General features: G+C 42.1%; 1 protein-coding gene across 1 annotated transcript in view; it reads left to right on the forward strand.

Annotated features, from left to right (window-relative positions):
- Window positions 1-1,007: 1,007 nt before the first annotated feature.
- ACVR1 (activin A receptor type 1) overlaps window positions 1,008-22,242 on the forward strand; it is a 195,973-nt gene continuing 174,738 nt past the window's right edge. Inside the window, exon 1 of the mRNA XM_070941436.1 lies at window positions 1,008-1,169. The gene's annotated coding sequence lies outside the window, so the exon portion shown is untranslated. The remainder of the gene's footprint in view (window positions 1,170-22,242) is intronic.

A 22,242-nucleotide genomic window follows, 5' to 3' on the forward strand; every position in this document is an offset into this window, starting at 1 on the left:
GTAACTTCCCTCTTGAAACTGATAGGCACTTTCTGCTAGTTCCAGCACAAGAACAGGCAAACTATAATTTGAGGAGGGCTTGAAGAGACAATATTGTCTTGAGTTACCTCCAGGCTGCTAGGAAGGTGACTTCACCTGAATTTCCTTGGTCCACATTAGAAGTAGTGCATTGTCAACTGATAGGTCTGGCAGGTCAGCTGGTACAAAATATAGCCCTCTGGTTGACCTGCCATACTTCATTCTATCTTAGACAAATGCCTCCATTCCCATTGGCTGGGGCCTGTTCTCGTGGGCAGGGCCTAGTCCAGTTGCTACCGGTTCACCCCGGATCAGGTGAATTGGTAGCGGTGGCAGTGGGAGGCTCTGCCCACCTGCCCAGACATCTCTGCGCATGCACAGAAGCATTGTGCACGCATGCGCGCCCACAAGCGAACCGGTAGCGACGGGATTTGAAACCCACTACTGGCCTAGTCCCAACTCTCTACCTTCAATGGTCAGGTTGAAGACTGGCCCTTTGGCTTGTTGATTTGGGGGGGGGGGGTTGACAGATTCAGCAGGAAAAAAAAGTGAATCTTCCCTTTCTTTTCTTTTTTTTACTTTGAACAACAAGGAATTGATAAGAGGTTTACCAATTTTCCTCTTCTAGCCTAACTGACAGGAAGAAAAGTAGCTTTAGATCTCCCCCCAAAATAGCCTCCAGTGATCCTGAAGATCCATGCCCACAGAAGGAGAAACAGTTGGGGCTTGTTTTCCTGGCATAGGTGGGAGAAAGAAAGAAGCAGGGGGAAAAAAACCACCATCAACCAGGAAGGGGTTGAAATTCAGAATTGCATTTCTTAAGCAGGCTTCATTTCCAGCCAACTCAGGCATTGGGAGCCAACCAGGCAGCTGAAGGCTGGATCTCTTTAAACAACTTTTCTTGGCTGATTCAAAACATAGAAGCTGGAGCTTTGCCCTTGGCCCGGATAAAGCAAAGGTCAGTCTCGCCAGTCAGAAGCTGACTTCTAATTATCCTCTACCATTTACAGCATTGAGAGAAGGAGTTCAGAGAGAGAGAAAAGCGGGGAAAGAAAAGGAATAAGAAAGGCCTACTGACAAACATCCAAACAGGGGACTCAAATGATCCATTCCACAATGAATGAATGTGAAAACCAGAGACCTTATTCAAGGTGGGAAAGAATAACTAACTAGGTGGACTGTACTTTATTTTATTTGTGTACTGAATTTATTTTGTGTTAGAATGTTGTCTTTCCTTGTGTTATCTATATGTTCCTTTTTATATCTATAGGCTTGGTTTATTAGCTTTAAAAGATAATTTCTTATTAAATTTTTCTCCATATGCAAGATTGCACTGTGTGTGTGTGTGTGTTTGTATGTGTGTGTATGTGTGTGTGTGTGTAATGAATTGGCAGCCTTCTGGGATCTAAATAAGTATACATCGTATTTTTTGTCTCCAAAAAAATGAGGACCCAGTTGTGGGGGCAATAAGCTGACTTTGTATAAATATACAAAAGGATGAAGGCTATTGCTGAGCACATTGTAAGCCACCCTGAGTCTCCGGAGAAGGGCAGCATATAAATCAAATTAAAAAAAAAAATGCATGCAGAAATTAAGCTCTTTTTCTGCAATGTTCTGCCTAGTTGTAAAGTGGGGATGATTAACACAGTGGACTCAGCTGCTAAATTAATCAATTTATGTATTTATTTATTTATTAGAAGTGTTCAATATACAGTTCCATTAAAGTATTTTTGGAGTATACAGGATATGAATCTGTCTACAACTTTTAAAGCAACTGTATCTTTTCCCAAAATAACACAGATGCAGCTGCTTTAAGGAGTTGAAGGCAGATGTCACATTTGGACTTTCATCTGCTCTGGAACACCTTTTTTAGAATTGGATCCATAGTGTTGCACAGCTCTCTTTTTTTATTAGCAGTATTGCCAACATCAGAAATAAAAAGTATATTCTGGTGCAAAAGAACAGCTAGTTCCTGCTGTGAAGCTGACTTTTACTGATCTCAGTTTCCCCATTAAAAAAAAATGTAACTTTGCTTAGTCTAGCTCTTTTTGGCAACATCTAATTAGGAGGCCAAAATCCTCTCCCAGAATTTAAATATCAGAATTATTATTAGTAGGAGTCCTCGTCCTGCCAACGTGCTATTATCATCCCTGTGATGTGATTATTATAATCCTTGCCATCGCTATTAGTATTATCATTATTATTATTGTCAGCATTTTAACACTCCTTTTTAAATCATCAGCAGAGCATAATATCTTTGGGTCTTGGCACCTTTAACTCTGTCAGTTGGAGCTCACTCGGTCTTGTCAAATAAGAGGTAAGAAAGTAGGGACCCAAAGCACCTCTGGAAATGTGGGCAGTAAATTGAGGAAGTTGAAATGCTTGCTTGAAGCCAGGCTGAATTTTTGTTAGCAGACCACACTGTCAATGAAGTGGATTGTCCTAAGCAGGACAAACAGAGGGGATTTAGGAAGAAATTCTAGAACCATGTTTCTCGACCTCTGTGTCTTTAAATTGTGCGGACTTCAACTCCCAGAATTCTCCCAATCAACAAATGGCTGGGGGAATGCTGGGAATTGAAGTCCACACAACTTAAAGTTGCAGCGGTTGAGAAACACTATTCTAGAGGTTGTGCAAAACTTTCTAGGGGATCGCAGCTGCTCACTTCTGCAAGGAACTCTGCACTATGCTCTGAAACTCCAAATTATACTCCAGGAGTAAACATGTGGAAAACTAGAAATGGAGGGTCCCTCCCAGGACCTTGTTTGTGATCAGGGCCAAGTTGTAAATTCTCTTCCCTCCTTTACATAATCTCATCAGCTGTTTGTGCCCTACTGAAGCATGTCAGGCCAAAAAGAGAAGAGACAAAACTCACCAGGACAAAACTAACTAGTGAATATTGTTGCATTTTGTTGGTCCTGATCGGTATTTGCTAGGAATGGATTTTGAATATTTCCCTTGTATATATTTTAATGTCTACCCCATTACTGGAATTTTGGTTAGATATGAATGCACAAAAGTAGAAAATAACAGCAGCAGCAATAAAATAAAAGCAGTTGGAAAAGTCATGAGAGGCAGAATCTCTATTATTGCATTTTGTTTGTGGGCATAACCTTCCCTTCCCTTCCCTTCTCTGTTTACAGGACTGGTCACTCACAAAGCTAGAAAATCTTGTTACAATTCCACATCAATGGCTGGTCTTAAGTCTAATTAACTTTTAATTTTGTACTCCTGTCAAACACGCCAAACAGAGGCTTTGGAACTAAGCTTTTCACTTGAATATAAAGGTGGCAGAGATTCTGAATAATAAACGGAGGGAAAAGGCTTAGCAAAAGCAAGGGTAATAGGGCTTTCACTTCTCATTATCATAAAAATTGTTTGTGGCCTCGAAGCATACAGTACTACCATGGAAGTGAATGGGTAGGCAGTTTAGAAAAACTAATGCATCCTAGTGACTTTGTGGATATATCCAGGGAATTTTTGGCAAGGGGTTGATGTTGTTTTCTTTCAAGATGTATATGGTGTTGCTGTTTTGACTTCTTAGTCTAGGTTACAGTCTTGGTGGTCTCCTATCCATCCTTTAATAGCAATAGCAATAGCAATAGCAATAGCAATAGCAATAGCAATAGCAATAGCAATAGCAATAGCAATAGCAATAGCACTTAGAGTTATATACTGCTTCACAGTGCTTTACAGCCCTCTCTAAGCGATTTACAGAGTCAGCATATTTGACCCCAACAATCTGGGTCCTCATTTTATTGACCTCGGAAAGACTGAGTCAACCTTGAGCCTGGTGAGATTCGAACTGCCAAATTGCAGGTATCCGGGAGTCAGCAGAAGTAGCCTGCAGTACTGCATTCTAACCAGTGCCCCTCAGCTCATCCAATGAAGTCAATCCTGCTTAACTTTAGCTTCAGGATACTAATCACAGTCGGTTAAGTACTGTTCCCATAGTCAAAATGAAGCAACAGCTATCCTGATGCCCTTGTAGTTATCAGCCTTGTAAGGTAGTCCAGAGGGAAACATGCCCAGATGAACTAATTATATTTTATTCCAAGGTTAGACTAATAGAGTTCTGCAAGTCAGAAGGTACATTACTTCTCCATTACCTTTACAGCTCAAGAAACTAGAGAGGATCTCCTTTCTGAGACATTTGCCATTTTAGTAACTTCTGCCCGGTTGCTGGGTAGGTGTGGCCATGGTGGGTGTGGCCTACTTGGCCTCCTGCACCCCGCAGGGGGGGCATTTTCAACCTCTCCCAAGCTCTGGAGGTTTTACTTGAGCCTCCGGGAAGGCAAAAAGGCCTCTCCCGGGCTCCGAAGGCCCTCCAGAGGCCCTCCAGAGGCTGGAAACGGGCCCATTTCCGCACTTCCAGAACTTCTGGGAGGCCCGTTTTTCACCCTCCCCAGGCTCCATGCGGGTGCTGCACTTATCTGGCATCCAAAATGGGCTGTGTGGAGACTCCTGGGAGGGGCGGGGTGGGGCCAACCAGTCCTTGCAACTACTGGTTCAGCGAACCAGATGTAAAATTAGCATCCGGTTTGCCTGAATTGGTCCATTCTGGCTGAATCCCACCCCTGATTTCAAACCAAAAGTTGCACCTCATCTTTGAAAGCATGTTGATTCAGGACCTACGAGTCACTTGACAAATGACAGAAATTTCTTTACTTACCTTGACAAGGGTAAAACAGGAAAAAAAAAATCCCACTACAGTTAGTGAGCAAATAATGAAATCAGAAGGAATAGGTTTTCTTTAACTATCCTATTTCTCAGAGTATCACCAGAAAGATACTTGTGAAAAATGTACCGTATGTCACCACTATTGAAACTAATCTTTTGTCAGTGAAGAAGCTCACAAAACAAGGCAATGTAATAACCTTTAAAGTGGACAGTTGTGTCATCATAAAAGGAGATATCTTACTTGCAAGGGCTAAAATTACTGTATCAGTTGAACGGCAATCAGGTAGTTAACACTGCCAACATTCAAATGGCATTCAGGCATGGCACAGATGAACTTGGGCACAGAAGTCCTGACATAATAAAGAAATTAATTGAGAAAGACAATGCAAATAGAAAAAAAGAAGAAACCAGGCCACAAGAGATTTTTTAATCAGGAGATATCATAGAAGCAATAAAGGAATACCAGCTAAACTTGTTGCTAGCAGAGCATTAAAATCCAGAGAGATGGGAAGGAGTATCCAAAAGAGACTATAGGCGCTACCCTGGTCCCCCAGCCAAGCCCAGCCCAGCCCAGCCCAGCTGGAGCCAGAGCCAGAACCCCAGCAGCTCCATTAACCCCAGCATCCCTAGTGCCAGCTCTTTGGAGAGCTAAGGCTGAAGCAGCAGCAGCAGCAGCAGCAGATCTGTGGATAGCCAGAAGAGGAAGAAGAGGAAGAAAAAGGACAAGAAGAATAATAAGAAACAGGAAACAGAACTGAGAGCAGAAATAGGACTATTATAAGTAGTAGTAGTTGTTGAGTGGGGGGTGTTGGAATACATGTTGGAATATATTTCGAATTGCAACAACTACAGAAGTATTGAGCCAGCAGATGGCAGTGTTTTAAGTTTACCAGGTATAATCTAGGATATATACTCTATGATTTTATTTTATTTTATTTGCGTTGCAAACCTTTATGTAGAAAATCTACACATTCTAAAAGGAATTTATACACGCTAAAAAAAAAAAAAACTGGTCGGCTGGCTCACTTTTTCTTCACACACCAATCCTTCTTTGATGGGGGGTGCATCTGGAGAAGAAGCTACTGGTGTTGCTCCAAAGCCACTTCTGATGTTTCGCAGTACACCTGGAGGCTCCTCAGTCTTCAGATGACTTTGCTGCTCAACACGCCCTCCAGCAAGTTCAGATGTCAAAGGAGATGCTACTCAACCTAAGTCCTCGCTCTCAAGGAGACCCTGGCTTGGAAGCTCTCCCAGAGTGACCACCAGCTGGAAGCCATCCATCCAGTGTCAGTCCCAAATCAATATCAAGAACCTGGAAAGAGAGGTGTCTAAACTGCAGAAGGAAAAGGAAGACTTGGTCCTCACCCTTCAGATGACCAATAAAGACGTCACTCAAGCCAAGTTAAGCAAATGTCTCCAGAAACATCTGCAGGAGCTGGAAACAGAGATAACAGAATTAAAGAAGAAATTGAAGGAACTATCTAAGCTGCTGAAAATGAAAGTATCCAGCGAGCAGACCATGTCCAAATGCCACCAAGAGATCCAAGCCATGAAAAACCAATGCATTCAGCTGATTAGCCAGATGAAAGAAGATGCTGAGAAATTCTGGGAGTGGAAGCAGCAGAAGGACAAGGAAGTCATCTAGCTGAGGGCCCAGGGTCGCAAACGGCAGTACAAACTGATCAAGCTAGAGTAGGACTTCCAAAACAAGGCCACAAACCTTCCTTCCTTAAAGGAAGCTCTCCAGAATCACCAAGAAGCAGCTGTGAAATGAAAGGACATTCACAACCAGGGGATTCACCTCCCGGGTAGAGAACTGGCTGATGAATGAAACTGAAGTCCTTGGGAGCATAGAAGAAGCCCGGGCCCCACCTGAATGACTTCCTGGATGACCGCAAAACTCTGACCAAGGAAAGAGTAGCAGAAGGCTGGGGAGGTCATCCTGTCCAAGTACAAGAGATTTTCCTACAAATCTCTGGAAACCAACCTTTCCATCAGCAACCAGATCGACAAAGCACTCATCTATCAAAGTTCGAAAAGAAGGCAATGTAAAATTAGCTGATGTACTTTTCTATTTCAGGACTATGTCAAGAATCCAAGACTCTATTACAAGGGCCCCAATCCCTGGGCCGCGGCCTACTATCGAGCTGCGGCCTGTTCAGAACTGGGCCATTCAAGTGGTCGGTGCTCACACTTGCATGTGAAACTCCATTTGCGTGAGCAGTGGGCACATGTACCCGCCGCTTGTGCAAATGGAGCTCGGCATGCTTGTGCACGCGCCTGCCACACACACAGAACCGTCCCCTCTCCTTCCCCCCCCCCCCCACTGGTCCACCAAGCTGGAAAGGTTGGGGACTGCTGATTTATTGGAGTTCCTCAATAAACTTGCATAGTACAAGTTAACAATTTATTTTTCAGCAACCCAAGCTAAGGCAAACATTTCTGGAAGAAGTCCAAAGCATGATCTTTTGTAAATCGCTTGCTTGCTCTTAAGCTTTTCTTAACCTCTCCAGTGCATGTGAATCTGGCTACCCTATATGGGACTTCCACATTCTTTTCTGAGCATAGGTAGGCCTTGAATTACAACAGTTCATTTAGTGGCCGCTTGAAGTTACAACACCACTGAAGAAAGTGACTTATGTCACTTTAAGTTTTTCATGCTTATGACCATTGAAGCATCCCTTTGATCACGTGATCAAAATTCAGACGCTTGACAACTGACTCGTATTTATGACGGTTGCAGTGTCCTGGCGTCATGCGATCACTTTTGTAACTTTCTGACAAGTCAATGGGGAAACCTGATTCACTTAACAACTGTGTTACTAACTTAACAGCCATGATTCACTCAACAACTGGGGCAAGAAAGGTCGTAAAATGGGGCAAAACACACTTAACAAATGTCTCGCTTAGCAACATAAATTTTGGGCTCAATTGTGGTTATAAGTCGAGGACTATCTGTATCACCCTCAGCAACTATTCAAAATGTTTCTGTGAGGTGGTCTCCTTTCCCCCTCAAATTCTCACTATAAACCGAAAACTGGCATGTCAGAAAAAACACTACTGTCTCACCGATCCTCTGTTTTCCTGAGAGGTTTTTGTGGAAGAGTCTTGGAACTATGGCTCCCCACTCTCGCCTACTATTGAGATGGTGCAGTTGAGAAAATTAATTTTAGTACAAGTAGTCCTTCACTTATGATCACAATTGAGCCCAAGATTTCTGTTGCTAAGTGAGACATTTGTTAAGTGAGTTTTGCCCCATTTTAAGATCTTTCTTGCCACAGTCGTTAAGTGAATTGCCGTGGTTGATAAGTTAGTAACCCGATTGTTAAGTGAACCTGGCTTCCCCATTGACTTTGTTTGTCAAAAGGTCGCAAAAGGGGATCACATGATTTTGGGACCCAGCCACGGTCATAAATATGAGCCAGTTGCCAAGCATCTGAATTTTGATCACGGGGATGCTGCAGAGGTCATAACTGTGAAAAATGGTCATAAGTCACTTTTTCCAGTGCTGTTGTAACTTTGAACAGTCACTAAATCCAACCGTTATAAGTCGAGGTCTACCTGTACTTGATGATTTAAACTGGTCTTCAGCTTCTGCTGCAGATAGAAGAGAAATGTCCCACTTTTAGGATCGGGTATCTTTGGGACAGGCCAAAAAAAGATAGTGATATGCAACTGAGGAGCTAGATAAAGTTGGAAACAATGATCTCATGAGAAATTGCTGATTTTTCAGACTCCAATATGTTTTCTTTATCCTGCCATCTCCCTAATCAAAGGAAGCAGATGGAAAGAGGTGTGACATCCTAACTCTTCACTTGTCAAAACAGGCAGGTGAACAACACAGCTTCATCTGCAATGGGACAGAAAATCACTGGGAAGTCCCAGATGTTTCGCCTGTACTGCATTCATGCTTGCCAGTGGTGGGTTTCAAAATTTTTTACTACCGGTTCTGTGGGTGTGGCATGGCTTGGTGGGCATGGCAGGGGAAAGATACTGTAAAATCTCCATTCCCTCCCCAATCCAGGGGAAAGTTACTTCAAAATCCCTATTTCCTCCCATCAGCTGGGACTTGGGAGGCAGAGAATAGATGGGAGCAAGGCCAGTCAGAGGCGGTATTTGCTCGTTCTCCGAACTATTCAAAATTTCCGCTACCGGTTCTCCAGAATTGGTCAGAACCTGCTGAAATCCACCTCTGATGCTTGCGTTCTTCTCTGACATGTTCACAACAGGCATTTTGAAATATTGCCTAAGAATACAGGGTATAAGATATTTCTATCAACCATCTACTTCCCCCCCCGACACCCTCCAGTGTGTCCTGTTTTTATCTACGGTATATATTACTTATACAGCAAACCCTTTACCTTGTCTTCTCAGATAAGGTTTCCTTTGAAGCAGCCATCCTGAGTCTCCGGAGAAAGGCGGCATATAAATTGAACTAAGTAAATAAATCATCTATAGAGGATTCTCTTTGCAGGCTTCAGAGAGTCAACTCTTCAGAGAGGAGGGAGTCAAGCTATTTTCCAAAGCACCTGAAGGCCAGACAAGCAATAATGAATGGAAACTGATGAAGGAGAGATTCAACCTGGAAATAAGGAGGAATTTTCTGACAGTGAGAACAATCAATCAGTGAGAAGTTGCCTTCGGAAGTTGTGCGAGCTTCACCACTGGAAGCTTTCAAGAAGAGACTGGACTGCCATCTGTCAGAAATGGTGTAGGGTCTCCTGCTTGGGTGTGGGGTTCGTCTAGATGACTTCCAAGGTCCCTCCCAACTCTGTTAATCTGTTATCTGTTAACTAACAAGAGAAGGTTATACGATACGACTGGTAGTTGGGGGCCCCAATGCTAATATATATTACGCACAAGAGCAATGCAAGAAGAAGAGTCTAGTTGTGAGAAAAATCTGTGAATGCCATTGAGGTGCACACTTTTGCAATATTTAGGGAAGAGAACAACTCTGCTGGATCACACCCCAGTGATTTCCTCACTTTTACTGGTACACGCAGTAAGATTTCTCCATGTGGATATTTCTATGAAACTGCAATGTCAGGGAATGACCTAGGACATTCTGACTTTTGACCTTACAAAGGGATGAGCATCATTCTGATCCATGATTTTGGCACCTTCTCACACTTCTTTCCATTAAGTGGCCTGCCAGTGTTTTTTAGATCATCTCTGCTGGGAATTTTATCAGCTGTGCCTGTTTTTATGTTTACAATGGTTTGTTCTATATAAGATTGTTCATGGAAAGGGTATGTTCTGTTCATGGGCATTTATGGGAATGTTGTGTCAAAGCTTAATCATTGCAAATGGTTCTGATAAATGTGAGAATCCAGAAAGAGTGAAACATCAATTTCTAAATAACTAATTCACACGTCCATTGAAGGTCAGTAGCTGTTTTCCTGCTTTTCACCATTTTTTTGGTAAAGACAAATGAAATAATGCAGAAGAAGTAAAAAAAAAAAAATCCAACAACCATCAATCTTTATTCTCAGTCAAGGTAGGCCAGCAACAGAGCCAATAACCCAAAATGGTGGAAATCCCTTAATGGAACATGTTTAACCAAAAACTGAAGAACAGATCCTCTGGGAAGCTTTAACTTGAGATCCTGCACTGAGGACTTGAACAATTAAAACATGTCTCACTGGGTTTCAGAAGCAGCTTGTACTGTATAATACCTACAAGGATTCTGCCAAAAGTCCAGAGGAAGGCTCCATCCAGATGGTTCCAGCTCTTGGACCAAATATAATCATGTGATTTTGCTTAGCTGGCATTTTCAAGGAGAAATAATTGACACTTCTGTTTTTTTTTTTTCCTGTTTCCAGCTGCCAAAACTCTGCCACCGCTCTCCACAGGCATTCATCTTCATTTCTTTCACTCTGTGTGTAACCCAAAGAAAAAGTCTACTTTAACTAACAAAGCTTTGCAGATGAAATAAATACATTTTATGAACAACATGATGCTTCCGGGAATGAGTTAATCCCTCTTAACAAAAGAACAAAACAGGTTAGCTGCCTTCTCCTTCAACCTTTTGTTGCTGCTACCTCTTAGGACCAGTTGCCTGAAATGATTTTATGAGAAAATGCTTAATGACAGGGCTGGGAAACTGTGTCGTCAGAGAAGGGATATATGCTGCAGCCTAGATGGTCAAACTGGAAAAGAGAAATGAGAGGAAAGCAATCATGGGCAGTCAGAATGGATTTGTTATCCATGAGTATCAATATGCCATCACATGCAATCTCTGGCTCTTACCAGCTAAAATAGAAAGACAAGGCAAATTAGTGCATTGTGAAATGCAATGCTAGCATCTAATTGTGATGTCTCCCTTGGACGACTCCTCTGACTCTTCCTTGAAGGGAGAATGAACTCATTCCTGGCACGTCTGAACTGCTGACCAAAAGAGATTTGGGGGGGGGGGGAGCTTCAGTTGGGGACAGTTTGCAGGTCAATGAAGAGGAAGAGGAGCTGCCTTCCATGTTGGATCCGAGAGCATGCAGGGCAGAGGAAAGACAAGAGCAAAGGAGATCTGCCAGATTACTTGGGAGAAGACCCCGCCCGTCTTGATGGGCTGCAGCAGAAAGCTATTTATCACGGCAGGCAGAGGGAGGCATTGCTAGGAATGTGTTTGTTTTATGACTGTGTGTTTGTTCGTGCTTCTTGCTTGACTTTGTGCCTTGGAGACTCTGAACTTCTCTTGCCAAGTGAGCTCTTGTGGATATACTTTCAGTTTTGCCTGGTGGCTTTAAGTTTCTTTGGTGGACTTACTTGTTGGAGCAACTTTCCATTGTTTTATGGACTATTGGTCATTGCCTTGTGGAGTAACCTTGGCCTATTTATGGCTGAATTTACATGTATTTGGGACAATTCTGAGGTTGGATGAAGGGACCTGCTGGGGAACATTAATAAACTCTCTAAAACACACATCAGTGGTGTTTTGTGAGAGTGACCATGACATATACTGGCCCCAATGTTTCCTACCTCTGTAGGAACATAACATAAGAAGACAACTACTTGTCTACTCTGCTTAAAAGAATCTCAAGAAACATCAGAAACATTAAAAAGAAAGGTGTCTGATATTTTGTCTATGCCTTGGTGTTCAGATATATACTGTATTTGGTTATCCAGGAACTTTAACCATTGCCTAAAACTAGGATTTAGATCTGATTGCCATGATCATTAGAGAGGGTGGGTATCCAAACACTTAAAAGTTGCTGTGCTTGACCATAATATTATGAACTGTGCCTAAAGACTCCTCCACAAAGCCTGAACACCATAGCATCATTTGCTGCACGTTACTCTGTGTGCAGCTTGACATGCAGCTAAACACACCTTTCCTCAATAAAACAGACCGTGTGTGTAGATCTGGATGCTTTATTAAAGGAACAGGATGGGTGAAACTGGAAAAAATAGAAATACCTATACAATAAGAACCTAAATACAAAATAAACAGTGTTGAGTTTCTGGTGAGCGCAACAATTAACAAATACAGATCAATCTATATCTCACCTGTGATGCTGTGTGTATGGGATATGGATTTTTGTCCTCAGATGAAGACGTGTCACGGATTAGGCTGGATTCTTCCTGATGCTTCTGTTTCCTTTGAATGCTAAAGGAAATGGAGTCTGGCTTCCCAGGATGTACTTGTTTTGGAATGAGAGTTGATGGGTAGATGACCCTTAAAGGGCCAAGTCCAGAGGTGGGTTTCAGCAGGTTCTGACCAGTTCTGGAGAACTGGTAGCAGAAATTTTGAGTAGTTCAGGGAACTGGTAAATACCACCTCTGACTGGCCCCACCCCCCTCTATTCTCTGCCTCCCGAGTCCCAGTTGATCAGGAGGAAATGGTGATTTTGCAGTAACCTTCCCCTGGAGTGGGGAGGGAATGGAGATTTTACAGCATCCTTCCCCTGCCATGCCCACCAAGCCATGCCACGCCCACCAAGCCTCACTCACAGAACTGGTAGTAAAAAATTTTGAAACCCACCACTGAAATATACATACGTGTTTATGTTGTACTTTTGATTCCCAAGGTCTCTTCCTCTTTCCCCAACCGCAAGAGGTGCCTCAAGGTTTTGCAGAGCATGCTCTTGCATTCTCCATTGGCCACGCCACCTTTTCTTTCCCCAGCTGATCGGGAGTAGATGGGGATTTTGCAGTATCCTTCCCCTGCCACACCCACCAAGCCACGCCCACAGAACCGGTAGCAAAAAAATTTGAAACCCACCACTGGCCAGATCAGCTTCCAAACAATACAGATTGGTATTTGGCTCCAACCATTAGATGGGGGCCAGAGAACAACAGTATATACCCAAATTATACATGGGGGCATGACAATAATTATGTTCCACTTAATATTTGCTGTGGAAATGGCCTCACAACAGAGCCTCCATCTTTTAGGTAGACCATTGCTGAGACAGGGTTTAGCTGGCAAAGAAGTTCCATGACCACCACTTTCTACACCTTTGCCACATTATCTTCAAAAAAAGGTAGTCTCTCATGTAAACAATCCTTGGTGCCTGGAGGAAGAAGCTTGAAGTAACAAGTCTGGAGAAAACAATCTGCTCACTACTTCTGGGCCAGCAGGTCTTCTGTCAGACATCCTCCTTCCTTCCAGGTCCTGGGCTGAACACGTGTTCTGCAGTGCTGCACGGAAGCAGAGAACCCTGGTTTTTGCAGTTCTTCTTCTCCCTCGCCTGACCTTCTGTTGATGCTGCTGTTTCTTGATTGATGGGCAGATGGTACTAGACATTGAGAAGCCAAAAAATCGACTCGCTTGTCCTTACCTCAAATGTGCATAATTGCTGCCTCATGCTGGCACCATGGGGAGGGTGCAGAATGTTCCAGGGAGAGAGAAGGAAAAAAAAAAAAGTCAGGAGTGTATGCATGAATATATTATCCCAATTCTCTTTGTGTGAAGGTCATCCCAGTTGCCCATTTACAACAAACAGGCATCTATATATACAGTAGGTGCATGCTATGGCTATATATATATATATATATATATATATATATATATATATATATATATATATATATATAATTTGTTTTCTCAGGTTTTCGCGGGTGTTTGTATGTAGGTCTTTGGTTATTCGGGTCTTCTCCCACGTAAAATTGGAAGTGTCTTGGCGACGTTTCGACGAAGTCTCATTCGTCATGTTCAGGCTGGTGTTCTCGGCTTCGTGCTTCCAGGAGCACGAAGCCGAGAACACCAGCCTGAACATGACGAATGAGACTTCGTCGAAACGTCGCCAAGACACTTCCAATTTTACGTGGGAGAAGACCCGAATAACCAAAGACCTACATATATATATATATATATATATATATATATATATATATATGAATGAAGATACTGGAGGCAGATGATGACTTTAGCGCCAATGGCGAAGGCATCATTTTATATTGTCTCAGAAGTACACAAGACATTATGCATGCTAGATATTTGAGAAAATGAAGAATATAAAAAATGTTAATGTGGGGAGATCATCAATTGAAAGGAAAAAGGTCTCAGTGAGGGGAGTTAAGAGACATTCCAATCTGGACTCCATAGGTGGGAGGAAGTACTGGTAATCCTTGATCTACAACCATTTTTTTAGTGACCAAAATTACAAAGGCACTGAAAAAAATGAATGACTTTTTTTTCACACTTACAACCATTGTAGCATCTCCCCCAGTCACATGATTGAAAAGCGCTTGACAACTGGCATGTATATGTGATGGTTGTATTGTCCCAGGTTCATGTGATCCCCTTTTGTGACCATCTGACAGGCAAAGTCAATGGGAAGTCAGATTCACTTAACAACCATATTTATTAACTTCACAACAGCAGTAGCGAGAAAGGTCATAAAATGGTTGCTACATGGAGACCGCTTCTGGACTTTGTGCTCGAGGTGGGGAAAAAAATGAAACTTTGATGTTGGGTTTTACTGATTAGATTGATTTGTTGTTATAGAAATGGCTAGTTTACATTATTTTGGAAAAGTAAAAAGTTGAGATTCGATGTTAATGTTTTATTCTGCAACAGAGAGAGTTGGAAGTCAATGTTTTTTTTTCTTTCTTCCTCCCCTCCTCACTTTTCTTTCCCCTTTTCCTCCCCACAGTGTCCTATTACTTGCTTTCATATTTTTGTGTTTTATTCTATGATCTAAAAAATGTTTTTTTTTAAAAAAAAGATAATTGTTCCAATCATTTTGATCTATACTTATGCATAGATTCTTTTAGGAGTGATATAGGCATTTCACGGGGTGAAGGAGAAGTGAGATGTATAACACGAAATCATGATTAAGATTGCATTTATATATTGCAAACTTATACCGGTTAAATTAAGCTTTGTAAATCTATGTTTTGTGTGGTAATAACAAGTTCACTGTGGAGATTATGTACTGAATGTATCTTCCTTTCTTTGGTTGGGAGAAATATCCATCTGATTCAGTTCCAAATAGGGGGAAAGACACTGTAAACATGGAGGCTGATTGGAAAGATGGTTTATTGATGAACAGGACCACATGGAGTTGAGAGAGAGAGAGGCATTTATACCCTCTCTTGCGCCTTGCCCTTGAGCTTCCTGTTTCTGTGCAAGAAATGTATTTTATTGAATGTTGTCAGACTCCCATGGGGCCATGTGGGGTCATGTTTGTCTGAATCAAGTTTGGTTGAAGCCTGGGCTGATGTAATGTCCTTAGGAGGTTTTGCAATGCAGTGAGCCCTGCTGCTAGAAGGGTTAATCCTATTATGTCCTGGAGAGTCATGTCTTAATCCCATCACCCTGGAGCTGGAGGTCTCTTGTTTTGTAGATAGGCTGGTCCAGTCCTTCTCAATGGACACCAGATATCTGCTGGGGGCAGGGAGCTGAAGCTCTGAGTTTCTGTCTCCCTTAAGATTTCTATTTCTCTTTTAGGGGAAATACAATATTCTGCCTTTTTAATATTTCCTAAAATATTTCATTCTTCTAGGAGGAGTGGGTGCTAACTTTCTACACTTTGAAGATGTATCATACTAAGTAAATAGCCAAGTGACTTACTCTCCAAATGGGAAATATGATCTCTTCCCACTCCACCCCCTATAATATTTTTGTTATCTAACAGCCGTGGTGCTTCATTCCATGTTGATTCCTTTCAAAATGTTCCCTTTTCACATTAGCAAATGCAACCTGTCAACCACTGGAAAAGAAGGGAGCTTTATGTAAAAGCTTCTGTTCCAGACCAAGAATGCGATAATTGGAACAGCTTTGAAGGAAAAAGGTGAGAAATTCAGGGCAATTTGTGGAATGCAACACTCCCTGGAGAAATCTTCAGACTTTATAGCATAGATTATCCTGTTTGCAATACAGGTTCCAGGCAACCCTAACATCTGTTTATGATTCCTGTGCCAGCTACTTCTCTTTCTGACTGGAAGAAGATACTGTATAGTACAGCTCTCTATTCCATCTGGAATATCCATGCAGGATTCTTGGGAAGATCGGTTACCCTTGTCATTTTGAAACAGATTGTATAAAACGTTATACAAAAGATGTTGAGACTTTGGAAAGAATGCGGAGAAGAACAGCTAAGATGATAAGAGGTCTGAAGGCAAAACCATATGATGAATAATTGAGGAAACTAGGTATGTTCTGTCTAACAAAGAGAAGGATATAGGGGTCATATATGATAGCAATCTTCCAGTATTTGAGGGACTGCCACAGAGAAGAAAGGGTCAACCTATTCTCCAAAGCATCCAAAGGCAAGACAGGAAACAATGAATGCAAACTAATCAAGAAGAGAAGCAACTTGGAATTAAGGAGAAACTTCCTAACAGTGAGGACAATGACCGGTAACCAGTGGAACGACTTGCCTTCAGAAGTTGTGAATGTTCCATCACTGCCTGCTTTTAAGAAGAGACTGGACAGCCCCTTGTCTGGAAAAGTATAGGCCAGGGTCTCCTGATTGAGCAGGAGGTCTGGAAGACCTCCAAGATCCCTTCCAACTCTATTATTCTGTACTTTGTATTTTTTAGTTCAGGTTTGCTGAATCATTCCTCACCATCCTAAAAGGTCAGCATTTTTTTTCTTCTCTGAGGTCTTCCTGGAGGTGCTGTCCCATGCACGATTGAGGGCATTTCCACATTAGTAGCATCTGACCCCATTATTTCTCAGAAAGCGATTTTTTTTTATCCGATCCACAATCCGCTTTGCAGACATTAGAGAGAAAATCAGGAACCAGTCTTACCGTCAACTAACTAATAAGCACAAGAGACATTGCCCAGCCAGAGAGATTCCACTAATTCAATCTTTTCACTCCATGTATTTGTGTGCATTTGCCTCTTCTTTTGCCTCACTCCTCCACCAGAGCACATGCTATGAGGGGAAGCTGTGCATGAAAAGGTGCACTGTAAAAAAAAAGAGATTTCTCCCTTCTCCCCCCCTCCCCCTCCCCTGACTTCCCAGATGCCATTTATAGCACTGCAATTCTTCTGTTACATTAAAAGAAAACACTTATAACTTGTAAGAAATGCCATTTTGCATCTGGGTAGCTGTAAGCATGGTTGCATGTTGCCATGGTGCCTAGATGGCAGGAGCAGAAAATGAAGCTCTAAATGAAGACTGTAGAAAGAGAGATGCTACTAGAAACAGGATATTGCTCGATCTTGGGAGTGTGTGGTGCAGAGGTCAAGGGAAAAGGGGATGACAGGCTAAAGACAGGGTTAAGCAAGGGTTCGCACCCATGGGAAAATGGTCCATCTACAAGGTTTGCCAAACTGCGTTGATTCAAAGGAAAGCAATAGCCATCCTGTTGTTTTCAGTCAAGCAGAGCAGATTCAGAGTTGAATTAGCCCAACTCTCCAAAACAGATGACGTGCTTGGATTAATCAGATTGGGAGCAGATCTTGAAATAGTGCAAAATATTAGTGTGGAAGCACTCTGATCCTTACATGATGCTTCCAATCGTGGCGGGATTGCCAGCTAAGCCCTCTGCAAAGGTAAAAAAAAAATGCACATTCTTTCTTCTCTACCAAATAGAAGCTTATGGGTGAATTTGATCTGGATTATTTCTGTTCCTTTTCTCTGATGCTTTGATCAAATGGCACTGAGTCGATCAACATCATGGCTTTGTATATGCTTTTATTCAGTCTGCTCAGGGCTTTAGGGCCCAACCCTTCTCTTACTTCCATCTGAGAGTCTCTATATTTTCCACCAGGCAGAGAATAGCTGCTACAGTGCATGTCTAATTCTATGCAAGAAAAAAAAGACCAGTCCGTCTTCCCTACTGTGACAGTCGTAAGGTGATTTAGCCAATCTTTCTTGGAGTTGTTGCTACATTTGGCATGCTGAGCTTTACTAACATTTATTTTCTTTCACTTTGTTGCAAACGATAAACAGAAGTGGGTTTTCCCCCCTCTTCCTGTGTAAACTTGGTAACTTATCTGTTGTTCACAAAGAACCTCAAACTTCATGCCAGCTGAAACCTGAATAGCCAAATCACTCCTGTTTATTCCCACATGTTCCAGATGTTATTCAGAGCAACTGTTAAAAGCCTCCTCCAGTCTTTCTTCTCACTTTATTTTACAATTAATTCTATCTTTTTTTCCCCTGTTATTCAAAATGGTAAGACTTGATTTCCCCCCCTTCAAACAAAAGCAGTTTTATTGTTTTATCAGAAACCAACTGTGTGAGGGCCTGAATGAACTTCAGAGGTCATGCAATTCCATAAAGTGAGGGCCATAACTGAGAAAAGTAGAGTGTTTTGTCATTCTTGGAATAATATCTTGGTAAAATGTCTGAGTACAGCACCATGCTTAATTCTGGAAAACCTCAATGCACCCCCTCAGAAGGTGGCTGGCCACCCGTTTGTAATTGCCCTTGTGCAGAAAAGAAAGTCATTACATGTATCACATAATGAGGAAACATGTTAAATGTATTTAATAGATGAAATCTGTTGAAATGTAAATTAAATCCAATGTAATTCTGGACTTGCCCATTTCTTTTTCTGTAAAATGTAGCTTTGGCGGGCGGTTGGGCAAATATGACCAAAATGCACTGTCAAAATCATGCACTCATTAAATACTCTTAAGTGGATGCTATCAGAATCCAGCACTGCTACTCTCAGGTTGTTCTACAATATTTTTTGCTGGTTATATAAAGTTGCTTCAGTGGTTCTAATTCCCTCCCTGAGAAAATCAATACAAGCTCAAATATCTGTTCTGTCTTTTGTAGCAAAGACAGATCAGAGGATTTATTCAGTTCCTCTGTAGTCTGTACTTTTCTTATCTGCTTTAACTATCTAATAGCCCAAACCCTTGCAATGGCTTGCTTGTTTTCCACATCGAATATAGTTAAACCTTTAAAGAAATTCTTACTCTTCTGCTAAATGTCTACCACAGTGGTGGGTTTCAAATTTTTTTACTGCCAGTTCTTTGTGTGTGGCTTGGTGGGCATGGCATGGCTTGGTGGGCGTGGCAGAGGAAGGATACTGTAAAATCTCCATTCCCACCCCACTCCAGGGGAAGGATACTGCAAAATCCCCATTTCCTCCTGATCAGCTGGGACTTGGGAGGCAGAGAATAGATGTGGGCAGGGCCAGTCAGAGGTGGCATTTACCGGTTCTCTGAACTACTCAAAATTTCCGCTACCGGTTCTCCAGAACTTGTCAGAACCTGCTGAAACCCACCTGTGGTCTACTATGGAGATTCTCAGTCATCTATGTCATGGTTGTCCCAAAGGTGCTTTTTCAAAAAGCAACTTTGGATCTTAATTCTTCTGCTAACTTCTTTTTGGCATATGCGTTTCAATTTTTTTAAATTATTATTGTTATTATTAATTGTCACTTAATTTTATTTGCCAGAGCTGACGTTCTTTTTCATTTTCCCGACTAGGGTAGATAAGTTTTACTTATTGTTCGACTTGAAAGCCACTTGATTTAGCTCACCTTATCTTGCATTCCAACTGAGATTCAGTCATGTGGTTGGCTTTAGGCATTCTAAAGAGCCTTGGCATCTTTTCTTTCCAGGCTCTTTGCCATCAATCTCTTCATTTTTCTTAGATGTTTCCTTGCTGCTTAAGCTGGACTCTGTGGGCGCTTTCTTACTTGCACATATGCTAAGTGGCAAAGCATTAAGCTCATCATAGACTTGTAATCAAACTTTCTATCACCCATTGTCCAGGTGTGGTGCTTTAAGCTTTAGGAAGCTCTTGTGTGTGTGTGTGTGTGTGTGTGTGTGTGTGTGTGTGTGTGTGTGTGCGTGGGTGTGTGGATACCAGCCGGCACTTCTGCTTCCAGGCAATGAGACCTCATACAACCACACACCACAGCCAGTTCACTTATTTTATAAGAAATGACCAGCGGTGAAGACTTAACAACGCAGATGCAAAGGGCACAGGGGGGCACGAGAGAAAACATTTTCCAGCTGGTGCCTGACTGTTCCTGCCATCCTTAATAGACAGCTCCAGAACAGCTTTTACTCTGGGTTACTGCTGAGGGGTGCTGTAACTGGCCTTGGGGTTAGAGATGTCTCAGGATTTGTTTTAGAAAGGATGTTCACTCCTCCCCCCCTCCAGGGGTTTGGTTGAATTCAAATGCCACAAGCACAGCGTTAATATTCTGACTCTCCCGGCTGCATCCATCACAGTCAATCTCTCCCTTGATTGTATTCTCCTGAGCCTTTCTTGTTCTGTCCCTTGGAAAGGAAGATGCCTTACTCTTGCCTTTCAATTGAAAAAAAAATGCCTGCATTTTAAAGGTAAAGGTAAAGGTTCCCCTTGCATATATGTACTAGTCATTCCCAACTCTCGGGGGCAGTGCTCATCTCCATTTCAAAGTCGAAGAGACGGTGCTGTCCGAAGATGTCTCTGTGGCATGTGGCCGGCATGATTAAATGCCAAAGGCGCACGGAACACTGTTACCTTCCCACCAAAGGTGGTCCCTATTTTTCTACTTGCATTTTTTTTACTTGCTTTCGAACTGACAGGTTGGCAGAAGCTGGGACAAGTAACGGGAGCTCACCCTGTTATGCGGCACTAGGGATTCGAACCGCTGAACTGCGATCGACAAGCTCAGTGTCTTAGTCACTGAGCCACCGCATCCCTTGCATTTTAACCCCTCTCAATTCTTCTCATTTATCTGCCCCCGCTTTCTGATTTTCTTTCCTTTCAATCTGTATCCTCTTAACTTTCAATACAGCCGAAGAATCCAATTGGACCCCTGGAGAGAAATTTGTCAGGGGGGGAATGCAGGTGGCTAATGGTGGCATTTCTTCTGAGCTTCCTGGTACAGCCATCTCCAAAGATGTGTCTCTCAGCCCCCCAACTGTCCTTTAGAGGTTGCTGCCATGTCACCTGCAGCCACCCCAAGCTTTAGTAGATGGAAATGGTAGAGACTGTATCTGAAGATATTTGTAAACCCCTCGGTAGGAGAAGGTGAAACATCACCTCTTTATTCTGTAATACTGGTAGTCCTCGACTTAGGACCACAATTGAGCCCAGAATTTCTGTGGTTAAGTGAGATATGTGTTAAGTGAGTTTTGCCCCATTTTACGACCTTTCTTGTCACAGTTCTTAAGAGGAGAGGATGGACGTAGAATATATTGCAATATTTTCAGATCTGTCATTCACAGGGTGTTTACTTATGGATAGCATCCTTGGATTAAGTGAGAGATCCAGTAGGATGTACTGATATAAGGTATTGGAATATAATCAGAGAGATTCAGGTTCAAATCTTCCCAGTTCTAGGAGCTCACCTTCTATGAGTGACTATGGAACAATCCAGTGGTGGGATTCAGCCAGTTCGCACCACTTCAGGAGAATCGATTGTTAACTGAGCAGTTTGGCAAAGTGGTTGTTGGAAGAAATCATTAGGGCAGAGAACCGGTTGTTAAATTACTTGAATCCCATCACTGGAACAATCCCTATCTCTAAATCCATTGTGTCCCAAAAAATTGGAAGACAGAGAATTCTCCTGGGCTCCTGGAGGAAAGCAAAATATATTTTTTAAAGGACACCACATATTGTGATACTCTGGTACTGTATTTGTGGCTTTGGCTGTGCTTAATTGGATACATATTGTTGTTCTGTTTTCTTTGTCCTGGTTTTGGTTTACTTTACTTGTATGTCCATCTTGTTCTATTTAATATATTTGATAAAGTGCTTTCTTTAGGCTCTCCATACACAACAGACACAATTAGAACTTGGAAGGAGGCAAAATCTTTGGGATTTATCTTTGTTCTCTTGTCTGCATTGTTAAGCTATGTTGATCATCATTATAGTTTGTTAACTGGAATGATGTATACGTGAGGATGAATTACTAGACAACTAATGTAAATATCCAGGTTTCCTGGTGGGAACTCAACTAGAACTATCTCTAAAGAACCAGAATAAACCTTGTTATTAACCCTCAATCTGGGTGCTCAGTTAAACCTTAACTATAAGTAGTCCTTGTTTAGTGATAACAATTGGGACTGGCAACTTGATCATAAAGTGAAATGATTGCTAAGTGAAACTACAACCATGCTTATGATCTTACTTTAGCTTTCCTTTGCTTTACCTGCGAAGGTTGTAAATGCAAGGATTGGTTGCAAAGTTAC

This window comes from Pituophis catenifer, unplaced genomic scaffold, assembly GCF_029215685.1.
Source record: "Pituophis catenifer annectens isolate HBS135680 unplaced genomic scaffold, rPitCat1.0.hap2 SCAF_1, whole genome shotgun sequence".
NCBI classification, from domain to species: Eukaryota; Metazoa; Chordata; class Lepidosauria; order Squamata; family Colubridae; genus Pituophis; species Pituophis catenifer.